Source organism: Gopherus evgoodei, chromosome 7, assembly GCF_007399415.2.
Source record: "Gopherus evgoodei ecotype Sinaloan lineage chromosome 7, rGopEvg1_v1.p, whole genome shotgun sequence".
NCBI classification, from domain to species: domain Eukaryota; kingdom Metazoa; phylum Chordata; order Testudines; family Testudinidae; genus Gopherus; species Gopherus evgoodei.
The window spans coordinates 96,424,073-96,444,926 of record NC_044328.1 but is presented as its reverse complement, the minus strand read 5'-3'; positions in this window follow the sequence as shown (position 1 = coordinate 96,444,926).

The window sequence follows — 20,854 nt, the reverse complement described above, 5'->3', positions numbered from 1 at the left end:
AGGTACAGTATTCCAGCACCAGTGGTGCCAGTGTCCTTATACCTTATATTAACTCTGGAATTAGTGCACTCAATGTCAATGTAAGAGACCCACAGCCACACACAGCCAGATGCATTACAGGGACTTGAATCCAGGTCTCCTGTCAGCCTGGTGAGTGCCCCAAATTACAGAGCTACTATGTAGTTTGGGGCAGAGCTCTCTCTCAGTCTCTCCAGTAGAAGCCATGACTTAACTGTTGGACTAGGCACTTGACTCTAAGGGCATGTCTACACTTACTTCCAGAGTGCTTGATCCAGCAGGGGTCAATTTATTGTGTCTAGTGGAGACGTGATAAATTGACCGCCGAGCGTTCTCCCATCCTCCACCGGAGTGAGAAGTGCAGGTGGAGTTGATGGGGGAGCAGCAGCAGGCAACTTACTGCAGTGAAGACACCGCAGTAAGCAGATCTAAGTACGTCGACTTCAGGTACATTATTCATGTAGCTGAATTTGTGTAACTTAGATCGACCTCCCAGCCCCACAGTGTAGACCAGGCCTGAGTCTCCTAGCATTTAGGAGACTGTTGTAACCACTGGCTTATACAGTCATGCTCTCTCTGTTGCTAGCCCATGATATTGAAATATTTCTTAAACAGCATCAACCAGAGATTGAGAAAGAGCCCCACCCAAGACTAGAGTGCTCCCATGGATGCTAGGAGACCTGGGGGCAAATCCCTTCACTAATCAGGCAGACTGGAATGCTCTAATTACTGAGAATTGGGAGGGGTGTCACCAATAGCACCTGCTCCTTCATTATTAATGAAAAAGATGGACCTTGCTTTGGTACCTACGTGCAGGTGAAGGTTCTGGCTGAGAAGTCACAGCAGAGGAAGATGTTGCCATCCAGCCTGAAGTTAGTGCCTAACTGCCTTTAAAGGTGAGGTTTAAGCTACAGCTCTCTCCTCAACATTTCTTGTTAGCGGGATTAGCATCGCTCCACTCAGCATGCTGGCATTGTCACTGTCCCTGTGCCTTATATAGGGCACCTTGACACCTGCCTGTGGCTTCCACAAGGGAGCATGCCTAGCAGTAAGTATTGCAACAATTTAGCTGAAGTTCCCTTTGTGGATCTAGCCCTGGATGCTCATTTTAAGCTGAACTGAGCTGGAACTCTCAAATACAACCAGGGTTTCTCAGAGAGAAGGAACTAGAGCCGAAAACATCTGAATTTTAGGGATGTGCAGTTCCGCTCCAAATCTCTAGTTTCACATGAGATTCCTGATACTTATTGATGCCAGCTTGGCAGGAAATAGGGAAAGACACAGCTTTTTTTTCTTTTTTTCAGTATTGGGGCCTGGCAGAAACCAAGATATCCAAAGGAATGGGACCATTTAGAAACACCAGAACTTTCTACAACAATGAAAAAAATTAATTTTCGACTGGGGGAAAAGATTCAATTGGTTCTTTATATGGACTGATTCACTCATCCCTGTTCTTAATTCAAAACCACTCCATGGGCTTGACACAGCTTACACTAAAGTATGATGAGGAAAAAAATCAAGGGCTGTGTGTATGCAGAAGGTCCTAGAGAAATGGAACCTCTACAACCAACAAAACTCCATGGAAGCCATCAAAGGAGTTGATAAAATAAATCAATATGTGGCTCATTCAGCAAGAAATTTATTGCATAGTGTGAGGAAATGTAAACTCAAAATGATGATAGATTGGGAGAAATGACAAATGTGCTAATCCATTTGACCAAAAGTATTCTATAACTTGGAACATGTGCGCATCTTAAGTCCAGGCAAGAATAACAAAAGGCTTGTTGGCAAGTGTAAAGTCCATTCACAGAGAAGAATTCCTAGGGAAAATGCTAGACAAAACACTAGATAACTTATATAGACCACCCATTATCACTGTGACTGTTCAACTAGGCTGTGATTCAACCACATACTTCAGACCATGTTGAACTATAAGCAGCTAAGACCATGGACTTCAATGGGACTACTCAGGGGCTTAAATTTAAGCACATGTTCAGCAAATTTAAGCACTGGCTCGAGGACCTACTGCCTTGCAAGAAATTGCCACAGGAGGTTGATGCTAGTCTCAAGGTAATACAGATCCTCACTCCAAGGGCACACAACCTAAACTTGTGATGAACAAAGGTTGCTAAAGCATTGCCAGATAACAGCCCCCTCCCTCCTGACTTCTTCCAACTTGGAGTACACCGTACATGCCACAACTGTAATGAAATCAAGAGTGAAGTATGTTACTACACGGAGTGACCGTCAGCGGCCTAGGGGGGCGAAAGGGGCAATGACGTTAAAGTGCTGCTGCCAGTTCTTTAATGTGGGCTGCATACTAGGCCGATACTGGCTTCTTACCGTACACTGTACCAGCCCACTTTCACCCCTGACTATGACACACTGGATCTGGCCCATCTTCATGTGGCATGGAACAGCAAGAAGTACTAGCCTTACCTACCACGCACCTCCGGCAGTAGGTATACCACAGAGGCCACTATTCTCTCCGAGAAGAACCAGATGGACAAACGACTACTGCATAAGGCAAAACTGATACATCCCCCAGTTGGGTGTGTGCACCTCCCTTTACTGTTCTGCGTCACATGGCAGCACTGGCTAAAACCAACCTCTTAATGGTTTTCCTAACTCTTGTGGCCAACCTGGTGAAACGTTAATTCCCACACCTGCTCTTGTGTTTCTAGGGGTGAATCTCTTTATTTTTTTGATGCCGTATCCTTAGCCATGGCCCCTTGGGCCACTAAGTAAGTAGCAAGGAACAGCGCTTGTTCTAAGTACATTATAAGCGATGCACAGAATTTGTCTGTGGTTTTCACCAGTATACATAAATTGGACTATGACACAACAGCCAGCTGACGTCTAGGGTCTCAGCACAGTATAGCAGCCTTTAATTGTGACTTAATTAGAATAGGAGTAAATGAGCACATGCCTTTACCTTGGCACAATGTATGAACAGAACGCATTGCCCCGAGCAGAGTGTGGTTAGAACGCCTTGGCTGGGTTTCCTTTCTGAATTCACATAAGAATGAGCCCAAATGGGGCCTCCCTGGGCTGAGGCATGTGCAGAATGTACAGGAGGGTTCTCTTGGCTCTACAGAGATTGAATTGATTTTACAAACATTAAGGGTTAGCTTCATTTATGTGCTGCCAGCAGCTTGGCATAGGATCTGAAAATTACTTCAAGACTTATTTGCTTACTTATTAGTCTAAATGAGTGATCTTCATCTTCTCCACGGAATCCTATTTTACGGTCTCCTAGTCAATAGAAGTGACTATTTTATATTGAAAGCTGCAATCTTTTCCCCCACATTCACTGTAGCCATGAGTCATTGCAACTGAGTGTTGGAAGCTGTTCATTCTGAGGCCTGGTGCACACTGAAAACTGACACTAGCTTAATGACGTCTCTCAGGGTGTGAAAATGCACACGCCCTATGAGATGTACTATGCCAACCTAGCCCCATGTAGACAGTGCTAGGTTGACAGAAGTTATGGAAAACAGTAATATGCTTCTCTTGTCTACATGTAACCCACACACCTCTTGGGTGTGTTCTGTCCATCTAGTGGCACCAAGACACTTCGAGAGAGATTAATGAGTTTGCTCTACAGCCTTAGCTAACAGGCACTAACCTCCAGAGGTCCGAGGTTTGATCCTGCCCACCAACAACCGCATCTGTCAGTGTTACACGCACACTTGGTGTGAAAGCTCTTACTTTACCGACAGTCCATATTAATTTTTCATTCTGGCTAGGATATATATATAAGATAGGCAAATATCAGTGAGACAACATGGCCTGGCACATCTATTTGTTTCATAGTTCACATTGCAAAATGTACCTGTTAATGGGTCAACCTGCAAATGGACCAAAAGCAATTTCAAGCTGCCGCTCTGTAGTAGTGGGACAAAGACAGCAAGAGATCCTAGCATGGGAACAGCACATAGAACAGGCAGTGCCTCTGCAGAGGGATTGGGCAGATTGGGCCATATCAGTGCCACGGAAAGGGGCCTAATCACAGCAAGGAACCACTCAGCCACAATCTAAGGGGAGGGGAGGCGCTCAGAGGCAGCGCCCACTACCCTACCCATCATAACTAGATACAGTCCAGTCGAGTTTCTGCTGTGGCCCTCTTTCTGGTTAAGAGTTATAATTAATTCTCCCTCACTAACTCCCTTTTTGTTCAGATGCCAAAGCCTTTTTACTTGGGTTTTACTCACAGGCTCAGTACAGACTCACTATCAATTCACTTCCACACAGTTGGCTGCTGTTTCACCAGTGTGTCTCTGAAACATACCAAGTTGGTGCGATGCAAGCCGGCTGTCATAAAACGGCCTGTTTGCTGTCACTATTTGCGTAGCATTGTTGCTGATTCAGAATTACTGCTACTATTTCCTTTGAAGAGCAAGATTAGTGTGTAGCCAGAAAAAACAAAACAAAACAAACAAAAAATCCACCAACTGTTGTGGATTCTACACTAAAACAGGAACCTGAAGTGTTTCATCTTGCTAGTGGAGCTTTGAGCTTGCAACATCCTGGATACTAAAGGTGATGCTGTCAAAGCTTGTAGGCTTTGGTTTGGTAGCATGTGCTTGTCTTTCCAGGCCTCTCTTCAGCCCATGTGCTCTGTTCTCTGAAGGCAGACTCTTGTGCATGCACAAACCTGCCCACGTTTGAGGAAGTAACACATGTGCTTATGTATAAACCTGCCACCCTGAGTTGTTATTGTAGGGTCCCTCAGCGACTGGTTTGTTTACTTTTATTATAGGGCACCCTAGTTTAGAAAAAAATTCATGGTGAGAATCTTTTTTTTAGTACAGCGAGTTAAATTTTGGACCTGTCAAACTTAATAATCCCCTTTAAGAGGAGTTTCATACAAATATAAGACCATATGCGCAGAAGTTCCTGAATAATGAATGAGACTGCAGAGCTTCTCATTTTAAAAGTTGTAAATTGTGTAGGTTCTGGATAATCTCTTGCTTGTGAATGATCATTTTACAATGTTTGCAAATAGTTTTCATTTATGGGGAATTTATGAGCATCTATTCAGTCCGGTCCAAAAGCTAAAAAAGTACGTGCTATATGTCGATGGTGTCAGGAGAGCCCAAGTGTCAGGACTCCCTCAGATCTTTAGGACCTGTGAAAAATCAAAAAGGACTCCCCCACAAAAAGTGGAAACATGGATGAATTGCTAAGGCACAAAATAAGTTACCTAGCAAGGACATAAGGAAGAGGTTCTTTAAATATATTAGGAGCAAGAGATTAAACTGGACATGATTATCTTGACACAAGAGGCTGAGGGAGACCTGATAGTCTTCAACATGTTAAGGCTGTTAGAAAGAGGACAGTGATTAATTAGTTCTCTATGTCCACTGAAGAGGAGAAAAAGTAATGGGCTTATCTGCAGCAAGGAGATTTAGATTATATAAGGATAAACTTTCTGACTCTAAGGGGAGCTCAACTCTGGAATAGACTTCCAAGGGAGGCTGTGGAATCCCCTTCCCTGGAGGTTTTTAAGAACGGTTGGACAAACACTTGTCAGGATGGTCTAAGTATGCTCAGTGCAAGAAGCTGGACTTGACCACCTCTTGAGGTCCCTTCCACACCTAGATTTCTATGAACTGGTGTGGTTCCACTGAAGTCAATGGTGCTATACTGATTCACAGCAGCTGAGGTAGGTGTAGAAGTGTGTGTGTTTTGCTCTTGAGGATTTAAAGAGGTCGCTGAGGTTGACAGAAGTCCTGCCTTTACTGCACATCTGAAGCGATAACACTCTTGAAATGATAAATGCAGATCAGATGTCACTTGCCCCATTCTGTTTCAAGAAAACAGATAGCTTCTTCTCATGATAGCTAAGATTCCAGTGTGATACTGGACAGAAAGAATTAAATGCAAGCTACTGACAATGATGACAATATGCTTGGGCTTACAACAGAACACTTGCTATCTGTTTACCAATATTACCATATATTCAGAAAGAAAAGCACTGGGTTCATTCCAGACAAGCAGAGCATTACATCTGGCAGTAGATATCTGTCATGGAGTCACCACAGAAGAGAGAGTGAGAGCTCACTAGACTGTACAGTACTTATTATAGAGACAAGATTCACAGTCCTTTATCAGCAAAAATTCCGCTGGTCATTAGGATTTTGCCTGCTTAAGGACTACAGGACTTTGAAGATCTCAGGTGAAAAAGAATAAGCAACAAGAAACCCATATTGCAGAAGAAAGAGGACATACAAAATTCTAAGTGATGTACAGCTACACAGAGAGGCCATCTTGTCTGCACAAGGGCTAAATACCAAGCTGTCCACATTCCCAGGATCTTCCCCCAATCCATACACACCGTACGTGCCTGTAGCCTGTCATGTGAGGACTTTTCCCAACAGGAGTTATGAGATTTAGGCCCTGATGCAGCAGGGTGCTGAGCACCTTCAAGTCTGTGGGTGTTCAGAATGTGCAGAATCTCTCAGGAAATGCCTAGCATCTTGAAGGATTGGGCCCCTTACTGACTCTCTCAGTCATATGATATTAAATCTATAATATCATTGGCGACATAGGAAAATAATAAACAAAGTGGCAGGTCAGTTAATGGAGATTATTCATCCTTTTTTTTCCATTTTTGGCAGCACTTAAAGCATTGTGCAAATGTTAACTAATCTCTTCTCTGACTGGAACTGTAATTCTCTGTTGCATACTCTTTCTTATAGTTTTCTTGAATAGAACTCCCAATAAAGTCAATATACAGTTTCTGTGTATATATAATTTTCATACATATAAATAAATATTGACAGAGAGAGAGAAAGAGAGCAGACAGGCACAGGTAGCACTTGATTTAGGGAAGGCTGAGTTTCAAATTTCATAGTACCACATGACCTTTTAAAGTTGCTCAAACTAATATTCTTTCTGAGTGAAATGCTTTGCATAATATGGGTTGAATAATTTATGCAAGCAGATCAGATGAACATTTCCTTTTCCATGTTCCAGTCAAACATTTTACATTATGCTATTACATATAAATGCCTGAAAGGTAGAAATTTCAAGTTTGGCTTGTTGTATAGATCTCATTTAAACTTCAAGTCAAGTTTGAAGACTATAATTTCAGTATTTACAAAGTTCTGAATATATAAATTAGTTTTTTTTGCAAATACACTAGAATTTTTCCATTTTAAGTTAAGGATGACTCTAGTACTGGCAATGTGACACTTCTAATAGCAAGAACCAAAGCTATTTGGCTAGGACCATGATATAAAGAAAAAGAAATATGAAAAGCTTGTGGGGAAGAGAACCAGAAGAAGTAACAGAGAACTACAAAAAGGTTATTCATCAGAGAGCTTACAAAACTCTGCCAGCTTTGGCCTGGAGGTATCTGAAATGCATCGGGCTTAATAACTTTATCACTGAGATAATACTACAGTATTTTAGCTAGAGCTATCTACTCTAAGATCTTTAGCAGTGGGTCTATAGAAGATCTTCATGAGAGAGGGGCTGCTACAGCGTAGGCATGATGGGTGACATAGCACTGCAGTATAGCGTAGCTGAATATTTCGGTTCAAGGCATTTATACAAACTCCACTGGCAAAGCTAGTGGCCCTTGTCAGAGCCTCCAATTAAAAGTTTCTATTTGTCCTTTTTTTTCCTTCATAAAAAAAAGTGTGGAAGTAAAATGCAAATATAATGTAATGAAATGTAATGTAATCTTATTTAATTAACACTGGAAAATTTAGGAATGAAAAATGAGCAAACAAAGTCAGAAAATCCCTGGAGTTAAAATTGTTCCCACAGCATCCAGCACTTTGCAGATATATATTAATTCTGAATCCTGTTTTACTGAAGGTGAAATAGTATTATTGTTGGGTACAGCTTGGACTTTTTAAGTATTTGATTTTTCAACCTCAGAGAGAAACACACAAAAGAACTACTTGCCTATATATTAGCATTGCATTAAAATATTAGTCAAATCCATTGTAACCCTTTGCCAGGTGAAGCCAGCAGCAACAAGGGCTGGGTCAGATCTAGGGGTTCCTTTCAACAAGACAACACAAAACTGACTTGAGCCCCCACCCAGTGACCTGGGACAATTACACACTACTCCCTTGGCGCCTCTAAGAGGCAATACTTCCCCACTTGCAAGCACAGAGTTTAAGTGCAGCAAAAACTTTTAATAAAGGAGGGAAGTAACTTGGAATTAATTTGGGAAAACTTTGCAACTAGGATTCACAAACATAAACCATGAGCAACAGACTCACCCCCAAGTAAGTTGGGCAGTGTCTATTTCCCCTCAGGGTCTTAAGCCCAGCAACCCAAAAGTCACTTTAATATACCTATCCCTTCTCTGCATCCCACTCAACAGTTGCTCTCCTTGGCCACTGCAGCCCCAGAGTTCAGAGGTTCATCTGCAGAGTTTACCTCCCAGCCTGTGTGGAAGGAGGGTGATAAGGATGCACCTTACACACTTCACTGCTTGGGCACTGGCTTGTCACCCCCAAAACTGATTGCTGTGCCTCTGCGGGGCTCTACACTGGCCCTTTTCACCATCCACCTGACTGCGTACTTGCCAACACCTCTCTGCCAGCCACCTGCCCAAGATATTTTCAGGGCACCCCACTTACAACAGTTCTCAGTGCTTTTAGCTACTAGTGCAGACTGGGCAGTTTCTTGCATAAGAAAACCTATTCCAAAAATAGGCCTAAACATTACCAGTGATTTCAACCTGCTACATATAACAGACAAATCAATATCTAGACCCCTTGGCCCAGACCCACCAAGTACAAGCACATATCACGTCCTCTCTCATTGGGCTTTGGAACTCATGTCCCCTGCCTAGTGAGTGTTGTTCAGTTGAGGGGGGAGTCCCTCCATTGGGGTATGCTAGATACAGTTCTGATGCCCTCAGTTCACACAACAAGGATAGCAACCCTTTATTACCCCTGTTCCAATACAAAGGAGACTAGGGATCCAACACCAGCCACAACTGATCATTTGGCAAGCAATCCCCATCATGCATTACTGAGCACCCAGTCAAGATGAATGTGTCCATGCAAATAAGATCAGCTCCTGAAGGCTTTTTCCACAGCTCACCACTAGATGTCAAGAGAGAGCTCATTCAGACTCTGCTTACACCATGAACATACATTTACAGCAATATCATCAGTTCTTACTCTCTGCCCTTCCTGGGAGGTCACATCACCAGGCACCAGCAGCCCTCCTATTCAGGGCATGACCAGCACAGCATTGGCACTCCTCTCCATAGCAGAGGCATGAGAATAAACAGGAGAAAAGATGTGGCCAGCCTCTGTCATATGAAATTAACTCATGTTACAGTGCAGGTAGTGAATCATGTCCCAGAGTCTCTATAACCCTTGGTGGTCACCTCCTGTATCCAAGAGGTGTGAGAAAGACAGTGCACAGCCAAGTTATCCTGGCACGATCAGCACATGATGGGAGGCAGCCTGCCTGCCAAGAGGCACATAAGCTCTTTCACTTATATTTCGGGTATTCATTTATATGTTTTACTTAAAAATAAGCCTCTTAATCATTCACATTTGTGATTTGTTTTGAACACAGACCATTCTGTGTGGAATTTGTGTTGTGTTTGTTTTGTTTGTCCATGAGGCACTCATGGCAAAAGAAAGGCGCCTTGAAAGGATATTCAATTTCTCTCTGCATCAGCCAATCTTCATTAAATGGTCTATAACGTGAGAAATACTCATGTTCGTTCATGTGACGGACTGGATGCCAATATTTAAAAACAGAAGTAGGAATGGTAAGAGTGCATTGATGCTGAAAGACAATGTAATAGCCTGAAGACCATCCTTATTAAACAACCACCACTTTTTTTGGGATCATACTGCGCCCTTTACCCAATGATTTGGTCAGTTCCTTGAACAGTTAAACTTTTTCCGTATGAAAAACTCTCATTAGAATAAGTGGTTTTGTTGACATTGACTTTTTTCCTGTGTGAAAATGTCAATTTCAGCTAATTTTGAAAATTCAAAACTTTTTTTGTATTTGAAAGTAAATGAAATTTCTTTTTGTTTCATTTTGATGGAAAATGTTATTTTTCCCCCCCATTTTTAGAAACCAACATTTTTTCAGTTTTCTACTTTTGATTTTTGGTGCGGCCCCCTCCCACTTTCTCCTTTCTTTACCCCCTTTTTTCCCAGTGATCAGATGCGGTGGTAGTATGAAAGTGTGCAAAAGTGGAAAAAAGCTTTTGCACACTTTTTATGGTTTTCTAATTAGAAAAAGTTGGAAAACACTAGGAGAGTGTGAGAAAGTGTGGACAAAAAAACGACTTCACACACTGTCTTGTTGTCTTGCTGTTCTTACTGGCCAATAATTGAATAGGAACTAGGAGAATCCTAGGGTCCCTTTCAACTGACAGGAAGGCTCATGTTGTGAATTAGGCCTGGATCTCAATGCACCTCAGCCAATCCAGCTGCAAAACTGGGACAGAAGCAAGACCCTCAGTGAACACTAGATGTCTCGTCTGAGCTGGGATTCTCTAAGTAAATAAACATACATTAAATCCTTAAATCCTTTGTGTATCATAGAAGAAGAAATCTTTAGGGGGCCTTCTGCTCTGAGATCTTGCCATATTGCCCTGTTGGGGGTCAGTTTACTCTGCCATTAAAAAGGTTTCAAGACCTACCCAAGCCTCACAGACTGCCAGGGTTCCATTCAGATCCCAGAGGTGCCACAGAAGACCGGGGACATTTGCATGGCGGTTCTGTGCCTCTTCTCTGGCAATGGTCTCCAGCAACCCTTCCCTCCAGCTTTGAAGCATCCTGATTCCAAGGGGGTGAGCTTAGTAGAAAAGAAAATGCAGCTGGAGCTTTGCTTATCTTATTCTCTGTCGAATCTGCCCATTGGGTAGAAGGCTGGATGGCGTACAGCCTTTGGCCTCAACAGCCCCACTCTCTCCTTTTACCAGTGCACTCAGTCTCTGCCCTCTACCCAAGGGTGGATCCCAATCCCACTGTGAGGCCCACAGGTGCCCTGATGGCTGCTGATGTGGCGCAAGGAAGACAACCCAGACCAATGGATGGAAGGCCTATTGGATGATCTGCTCCCTTGGCAAAAACAGGAGGCTGCCTATCAGATGTACCAGGCATGAATTTTTACACCACAATTCAAATGCTGATGTGCCTTGTTGCTTATTGAATGAGGGCTTAGAGCCTCCTGCACTGTGATTAAAGCAAATAAACAAAAGTCACTGACTGTGTATATACAATATGGTAGAATAAGAAATACAGTCACAAAATAAAATGGTACATATAAAAAGATCCTATCCTTCCATCAAATACTTGCATGGCATATACTCCTGTGGGTCCTGGCTTTTATATGAATTAAATTGTTTCCCTGGGTTTAATAAAGCTCATATACCAGTCAGTGTAGTGGGAGAGCTGAAAGACCAAATCAGTATGCAATTTGCCTCCCAAGGTCTTTATCCCGTTTTATTATAACTGACAGCACTGCAAGAGCACATTGAGATAGCAAACTCACATGTGTTTGGCACACGTTTTCCTAATCGACTGCTGCAGGATTTTCCTAAAAGTGATGACAGACAGCACTCATATCTTCTGGCCAAGATTCATCATATCTGCCCTAGCGGTCACCCAATAAAACAGTGATAATAATCTACTAATAACTGAAATGAGAATGGAAGTGTCATCTCAGTAGAACCTAACTTCCGATGTACTGAACCTCACTGCCCTAGCTCCATAACAGGATAGGTATATATTAGCCAGAGGAGAAGGCTAACATGATTTTTGTATAAAACTAGACAATACAAACTATTAAAATAAGAAAATACCCTTAAAAAGCCAACCACACAGCCCAACAGTTACAGCCAGACAATATCAACACAATCTGGCACAATGACAAACCCAATCAGCATCAGTAAGTCACCAAGGCCCATTGAAATCAGTGCCAGTTAGGTGCCTAAATACTTTTGAGGCTTTGGGCCCTATTCACTATCCAAAAGGGATAAACTCCCCACTAGCACAAAGAAAGGAGGGAAAGTGCATAGCAAGTACAAAAATGCAAGGGAAGAGGACTCCAAAATGGTCAGGACTGAAGGGTGTACCATAAAAACAGCCAATGATCACCCCTGGGAGCTCCTCCACTGAGCAATGCTGTTACCATTTCAGTTCTGACTGAATACAGGGGAGAAGAGGCAGAATAATCCTACAAACCACAATTACTACATGGAGTAAGAGACAATCTCTGAACTCTTTAGGGCCTAGACAATAAAAGGCTGCATATACGATATTAAGACCTTGAATAGCATCATTTTGTGACCTAGCAGCCAATAAAGTTCATGGAGGGCAGGTGTAGCCCTTTCTGAAACTGTCACCTGCTAATAAATCTATATAAAAGTCACACATGCACAGGCATCTGCATATTATATGCTACATGGGCAAGTCATTTAAGACACTTTAGTAGTAAAACGTAAATGGAGAGAATGTATTTATTTATTTATTTTATTTTACCTTCCAACTAAAACAAAAAATGGTTGAAGAGTGGGAATGGAAACTGAATAATCAAGACATCAGGAAATTGTGGAAGGCATTTTACGGTGGATTGCTCTGGAATGGAGTAATATTGCTATTCTCTATGAGTAAACTCTTGTCCATGCATTTTTTTCTCTCCCCCTCTGCTTGCTTTCTTTTCCATTCTTCTAAAGGAAGACATGAGCCTGTCAATGACATTTGGATTCAAACTTCTCTGACATTCATTGATTTGCTGTTTGATATTTCAGTTTGAGCTCCTCCCTAATTTCTTTGCATTCTTTCACCTGTGTCCATCCTTAATCTCTTAGGGTCAGATTGTGGAGCGTCTTTCTGTCACTGGTGAGCAGCTTCCCGCACAAGCGGTACAGTTGAGTTTCCTGGAACTACTCACGTGAGAAATTGTTCATCAATGCAGATAAGGAGCTCACAATCTGGCCCTTAGAGAACAAGCAGGAACATATGCTGCAGAGTGAAAAAGAGGTGACGTCTTTCATTTGTATTTTCTTTAAAGCATCTTACAGCCCATTACTAATGGCATAAATTAAGCTACTTGGGACCACACAGTTAACGTCTTACTTCCGCTATTGAATGGTCACTCATCAGGCCATTTGAATTGTGTTCAGGATCTCAGATGACTTGAATGGGGTATAAGTAACAAAGAGCAGAATTTGTCTTTGCACACTTAGGCCTGGTGTACATTTAAAATTTAGGTTGCCATAGCTACATTGTTAAGAGGTGTGAAAAATCCACTCCCCTAAGTGCAATAGCTATGCTGACCTAGCTGCCAGTGTACATGATGCTACATTGACAGAGGAATGCTAGTATAGACCTGGTGTTAGAAGTAATGATATGAAGAAATATATGCTATGCCCTTCTAGGAAACACAGTCCCATATTTACAAAATCATTACATTTAGGTTGTACTAGAGCATATTCTTGAAGATATGCAAAATTTGGGATCCACAGTCAAACATGGATCTGGAGCAAGCAGAAAACCAGCTCTTTGTACTTTAAAAACGTTCTCTCTCAAAGTAAGTTGATTTTTTATTTTTAAGAACATCTTTCTTAAAACAACCTTGGGAAACAAGACAGCTCGTTGTAATTGCAGATGGTAGCCAGCTGAGGGAGTTCTCAATTAAAAAAAATCAATGCAGAAAAAATATGAAACATAATAATGAAAATATTAACAACATGAAAAGACAGTGCAGATTCAGATTTCTGGCTTAACATGACAATCTGCCATAGTCTAAATAGAATAACATGGTATGTTTTAATGGGATTTAAGTTTAGCAATTGTGGAGACACCACTAATTTTTCAAAACACAGAGCCAGCCCCGCTCCCAAATTAATAATAAGAAGAAGAAGATAAAATAAAAAGGAACCTTTGCAGAACAGTATGTTTAATCAGACGTAAGAGGCAGATGTAAGAGGCTTAGCAGCTATGTCCATGGCACTGGCTTATTTTAATCATTTAAAAAAATGCTATATTGCGTAACTAATAACTGTAGGTAAATAAAGTTCCATGTGAGGTGCTGTGGGAGTTCTTCATTAATATTCACTGAAAATACACCAAGAATAGCCTAACTTTCACAAGGTTTGTTTTGGACAAGGAAGAAACCACAGATAATAAAGTAAGATCAATAAGGAACAATTAGAATCACAGAAGGCTTTGATCTGGCATAGCTCAAGAAATGCAGATTTTCCTGGAGGCTATTTGCAGACACTGAAAATACAACAATAATGGAACAAACCAATCAAGGGCAACTACCCTTCTTTGGATTCTTCTCAGAGACACTAATCATTCTATAGTAACAGAAATTCATGGAAACAACCAAAAAATGGAACAACTTTAATTATCAGATAGATGGAGGTTCCAGGTGGAACTAATTGAGTGAATGTCAAAACTGGCCAATTTGTAAGTCTCTTTAAAATTTCAAAGCTCTTCTTATCTTCCTTTGTCTGTAGCCGCTTGCAAGATTTCAACACGGGCATTACAAATGTCCATTACATGGCTTTCATCAGGTAATTATGCGATGACACTTTTGGTCGAAGCAGACTAGTTGTCCTGCTGTGGTGCTAAAGGGCTGACTGATGTGCTTGTAATATTTTATCTTATGCCTTTCTGTCTTTGCCTCTCTTTACATTGTGCTAGAAGAGCACAAGATTCCAGCTTTCTACCAGGAACCAATCTTTCTTTTTTCTTACTGAACAGTCAGTGGTTTTAACAAAGATGCAAATATCCTATTTGACAATCACTGTGGAACTGTTCCCCTGAATAGTAGTAACTCTGAAAATCTTTGTTTTAGTTTTTTTGGTCTTATAAATTTTGCTGTCATATGTTGCTAAATGTTACATTTCTTGGTATTGTATATTTAAACACTAGTTGGCAGCATGAAATTCAGTTATAGTATTCATTCTCAATGCATCTGACTGGGATGGTAGAAAATCTTCATCTCAGCAGACTGGTTATTGTAACTGTGCTATTAAAACCATTTCTAGGTGGTTACTTTTAATGGTGTCCAGTTTGCAAATTAATTCCAGTTCTGCAGTTTCTCACAGGAGTCTGTTTTTGACGTTTTGAAGACCCAGAAGTCACCTGCTACAGGACAGGCCCAACAAAGAAAGTAACAGAACACCACTAGCGGTCACCTTCAGCCCCCAACCAAAACCTTTCCAGTACATCATCAAAGATCTATAACCTATCCTGAAGGATGATCCCTCACTCTCACAGACCTTGGGAGACAGGCCAATCCTTGCTTACAGACAGCCCCCCAACCTGAAGCAAATACTCACCAGCAACCACACACTACACAACAAAAACACTAACCCAGGAACCTATCCTTGCAACAAAGCCCAGTGCCAACTCTGTCCACATATCTATTCAAGGGACAGCATCATAGGATCTAATCACATCAGCCACACCATCAGGGGCTCATTCATTTGCACATCTACCAATGTGATATATGCCATCATGTGCCAGTAATGCCCCTCTGCCATGTACATTGGCCAAACCGGACGGTCTCTACGCAAGGGAATAAATAGACACAAATCAGACATCAAGAATTATAACATGCAAAAATCAGCAAGAGAGCACTTCAACCTCCCTGGTCACTCAATTACAGACCTAAAAGTTGCAATTCTTCAACAAAAAAACTTCAAAAACAAACTCGAATGAGAAACTGCAGAACTGGAATTAATTTGCAAACTGAACACCATTAAATTAGGCTTAAATAAAGACTGGGAGTGGATGGGTCATTACACAAACTAAAAACTATTTCCCCATGCTAATTTTCCCCCTACTGTTACTCACACCTTCTTGTCAACTGTTTGAAATGGGTCATCCTGATTATCACTACAAAAGTTTTTTTCTCCTACTGATAATAGCCGCCTTAACTGATTTGTCTCATTAGAGTTGGTATGGCAACCTCCATCTTTTCATGTTCTCTGTGTATATATATCTTTCTACTGTATTTTCCATTCCATGCAGCTAATGAAGTGGGTTTTAGCCCAGGAAAGCTTATGCCCAAATAAATGTGTTAGTCTCTAAGGTGCCAAAAGTACTCCTCATTCTTTTTGCTGATACAAATTAACACAGCTGCTACTCTGAAACTTTTATTTATATTTCTCCCTGCCATCAGCAAGCAAACTTCATAAGGAAAAAGGGCTTTTTAAACAAATGAGATCCTGCTGATGGGGTAGCAATGGCACCTGAGTCCCAAATGCAGTTCTGCTGTGCAGCCAGGCATGTACCTATTCACCTAACACCTACACACAGATAATGGAGATAAGGAATGGACAGTGTAGGACAGAGCTCTCTCCTACTACTTGTGAGGCTGTAAGCCAGGCCTCTGGAGGAGCAGAACTACCCCTGGGTGCTAGTGGATGAGGAAGTTAATTATTTAATAACTAGTTTGGTTCCACAATCTCCAGAGTCAAATCCCTGTTGCCACAGCAATAGCCACATTGCCTAGCCTTCCTGTATCCTGACAGCTGTGGCTACCAGTCACTCTAACAAGCCCAGACTCAGGGGGGTTGTACAATAGTCCATAAACTACAGACACATGCTCAGCAACCTCCTCAAAACCAGATGCAGGGACAATAGGTTCAATGATAACTCTACAGACATAAATTATCCAAACCCTTTCAACTGAACAGCCATTCTTTGTTGACAAGGCCTGCAGTTATGTTCTAAGCTTCTATCTTGGGGGTGGGGGGGGGAGGAGGGAGAAATAAAAGTTGTCAAGTAACAGCTATATCATTGGAGAACTGTTCATACATGTCCTGTGAATGGATACTTGGAATACGAACAATTTAAACAAAAAAAAGAACAACTATGTTATGCATGCTAGACCCTCAAATAGAACAATGGTTTTAAGACAGCAAAAGATGAGACAGATTTACTGAAAAAGACAGGAGAGTCTGTGCTATCACAGCCTCTTGCAGTGATGTATATTTTGAAGACAGAAAGGTCAGTTAGTGCAAGATTAAAAAAACATTGATCATCCCCCTTCCACAGCAGGCTAAGTAGAGTATATCTGCTTTTGACAAACATGTCACCAAACCATTATCAAGAAGAGTCTGTTGACTTGAGCACTTCTCTCTTTATAACATTAGCTGTGCACTTGATAGAGCTGGGAACAATAGTTTTATTCACTTCCATTTTGAAAACATGGTGGACAATCCGCCAGAAGATATAGCATTTCTATAATGTCAACTATCAGCGGGTAGCTGTGTTAGTCTGGATCCACAAAAACAACAAGGAGTCTGGTGGCACCTTAAAGACTGACAGATTTATTTGGGCATAAGCTTTCGAGGGTAAAAAGAAGAAGTGAGGATTTTTTACCCACAAAATCTTATGCCCAAATAAATCTGTTAGTCTTTAAGGTGCTACCAGACTCCTTGTCATTTCTACAGTGAGAGCTGTTATAACAAAGGAAATGGAGTCATGATGCAAGCCAATCATGTTAGAAAGCTGAGAAATTAACCAATCAACTTTCAGTTCCAGGGGACTTAATTCATGATAAAGTCTTGCTGGAACAAGATGATCAGCTCACGATTACACAAGAAAGACAGCTGCTGGCCTTTCATGAAATGACTCCTTCAGTTTCTCTCACTTTATAACTTATTATGAACCTGAAATATCTTTACAGAGACACTGACAGTAATTTCACTCAATTCTAGATTGCCGTTGGGTTATTACCGAGACACAGTTCCTTTCTATACGAGGGTTCATATCACCTTTGCAAAAGTCATGTTTCAAAACAGTTCCTGCTGTCCAGCAGGTGCTACCACAGATGTAACATAGATTTTTTTAGCTTGTGCACTGCTCTGGTTCAAACCTGTCAACACGGGCTAGGGAAATCATATGTCAACATGGTTCTGGGTAGCAAGTCTTCATTATGGCACTCTTACAACGAGCAGCACCTTGCTTCACAAGTAGTCCTATTGATTTCAGTGTGAGTTAGCGTAACAGAATCTGGCCCATGGTTAGAGCACTAGTGTAGCTGGCATGTATAGTTACAGAAGAACTCAAGACGCAGCTTCCAGCTTTTCCAAGGGTACAGGTGGAATGTCAGATGTGGGGTTCTGGTTTGGTCTATTATAGGGAGAAGGACCACATGCAAAGTTTGGATCTGGATCTGCAACGTCTCCCAAAGTTTAGGGGTATTTGGACCTGAGATTCTTGTCTGGGAATGTCTCTATTTATGATACTTAGATTAACATCTATTTGACGGTGAGCTAACATAATGTTTAATCAGACTTATGATTACTTGTTGGACCAGTAGCAAGACTGAACTGCATAGATTACACACTTACCCAGTTTTAAGATACAGAAATAGCAGTAAGAGCAAAATTGTGTTAACTGTCTCTGTTGCAGAACCGTCATTTGCCCAATCTAAGGCATCCAAGTGTGGTTATGATTCAGATAATGGAAAGTATTAATTTAGCCTTTAGATAGCCAGAGAAATAAATATTCATTAATTATTTGCTAATGTGGAACATGCTGTATTTGGGGAAAATAAGTGCACTTTACAATCTACATTTATGGTGACCAGCAACTGGAAACACTTCATAAATCCACTGCTTTATAAACAAAGGATGCCATTACTGAGGAGGTAATTTCTATAAGGATTATATGTGGTGAAGCTGTCAGTTGCTCCTGATAAATGATCACTAATAAAATTTTTGTTTCTACTGTTTCTCTGTTTAAACCAATGAGAGTCTTTCCAAAAATGACACTTGGCACAGTCCCACATAAATCTTGCAGACATTACATTCATCTAAAGTCATTGCACAGTCCAACTGAATTAGAGAAGGCATGTTTGTTATTTAAAACAATGGCATGTTGCCATCTTGACATAAAAATGATGTTATTTCCATTAACATCTGACATGGATTTGTAGTACCAAAACAGCAGAATTCACAGCATTTGTGTAAACAGTTTGAAGTTGTTCTCTGTACATTATGAGATAGTCTGCTTCTCTTCTGCTCTTAAAAGTATAATAATTATAATTAATTAGATTGCCTTCTGTTTTTAATATGCTTCAAAGAGGTGGGGTTGGGCCAAATTTTAGGCCAATGTTATTTCAAACTTTAAATAATTCTTTCCCCCAGCTAACTGTATTTACTAAACATTTAAATCCATTGTGCACTTTTCTGATAAGGGTATGTAGAAATCTTAATAACAAATGAAACTTGGCTATAATTTCCTTTATACTACTGTATTTTGTGCACATAAACAGATTATATATAAAAAGTGGTTTTAAAAAGGACTGAAGACATCTTTTCATACTAAGCTATCAAAGTCATATGCAGCTCTCACTTTATGTGACAAGAATACACATTTAGAAGGCCTTATGTTTATGCTAGTCCTTCATATACAGTTTGAAATGCCTTATCTGGCGGCCTGAAGAAAGCAGGATTCAACCTTTTCGTTGTGAAGTCAAATAGGAAGCACTTTGCTCATTACTCTAGTTCAGTCCACGCAAAAGGTCTGATGGGCTGACCTCAAGAAATGCTGAGCACTCACAATTCCTAGTACTTCATGTTGGCACTCAGTATCTCTCAGGATTAGGCCCTTTAGTGTTGTTAATACATCTCTGTTACAGTCAACAATTTTTAATTAACATGGAGCTCTGCATTTACTTCAATATTATTGGGTATGTTTACACAATCTGCCAGATTGGTGGGCAGCAATCAATCCAATGGGAGTCGATTTATCGTGTCAAGTCTAGACATGATAAATCGACCCCCGAGTGCTCTCCTGTCGACTCCTGTACTCCATCGCCATGAGAGGCGCAGGTGGAGTCGATGGTGAGCAGCAGCAGCAGACTCACTGAAAGACACTGTGATGAGTAGATCTAAGTATGTCGACTTCAGCTACGTTATTCATGTAGCTGAAATTGTGTAACTTAGATCGAGCCCCCCCTCCGAGTGCAGACCAGGCCTAAGCATTTGAACTTGCACTGGAGAGTTCAGTAGAGACTAGGCAGTCACTTTAGGGCATGTCTTCATTGCAAAGTTTACTCAGGCTTTTACTCAGGTGTTGTACCTAATTGTCCACACACAGAAACCTCTACCATGAGTTCAGTGGTACTTTCAGTTGGCGCTAGCTAACTGGCATGGCTGGGAACATAGGCTAGAGCTTGGGTGCTGCTTTCACTAGCACTGGTAACCCACCCACTTTGCAATAGGATGCAATGCTGATAATCCTCCACATTTACCTCCATGGGCCCAGAAGGACAAGCAAGTTCTCCCACAATTCGCTGGAAAAGAATTAGAGCACCTCAGCTTACTGTAGCACAAAAACAGTGGGATATGCCCCCAGAAGTCCTAGCAACACACACAGGTTAGTCCAACATCAGTGAGGATGCAGTAATTTGGGTTGGGTTATGCAAGGGGGCCACTCATATCTAGGTTAGGTTAACCTGGATGCTCAGACTTGGGTGATTAGCACCCATGTTAACTCTGCAGTGAAAACATAACCCTAGGGAAGGAGCTGAATTGCTACCTTTTGGATGGTTAAGTATTAGGATAAGAATATGCACTGAGGTTTGAAGAGTTGAAGTCTGCTATGATGAGCTAGCTCAGGGGTATGCAACCTATGGCACATGTGCCGAAGCCAACACGCGAAGTGATTTTCAGTGGCACTCACACTGCCCAGGTCCTGGCCACCAGTCTGGGAGGCTCTGCATTTTAATTTAATTTAAATGAAGCTTCTTAAACATTTAAAAAACTTTATTTACTTTACATACAACAATAGTTTAGTTATATATTATAGACTTATAGAAAGAGACCTTCTAAAAATGTTAAAATGTATTACCG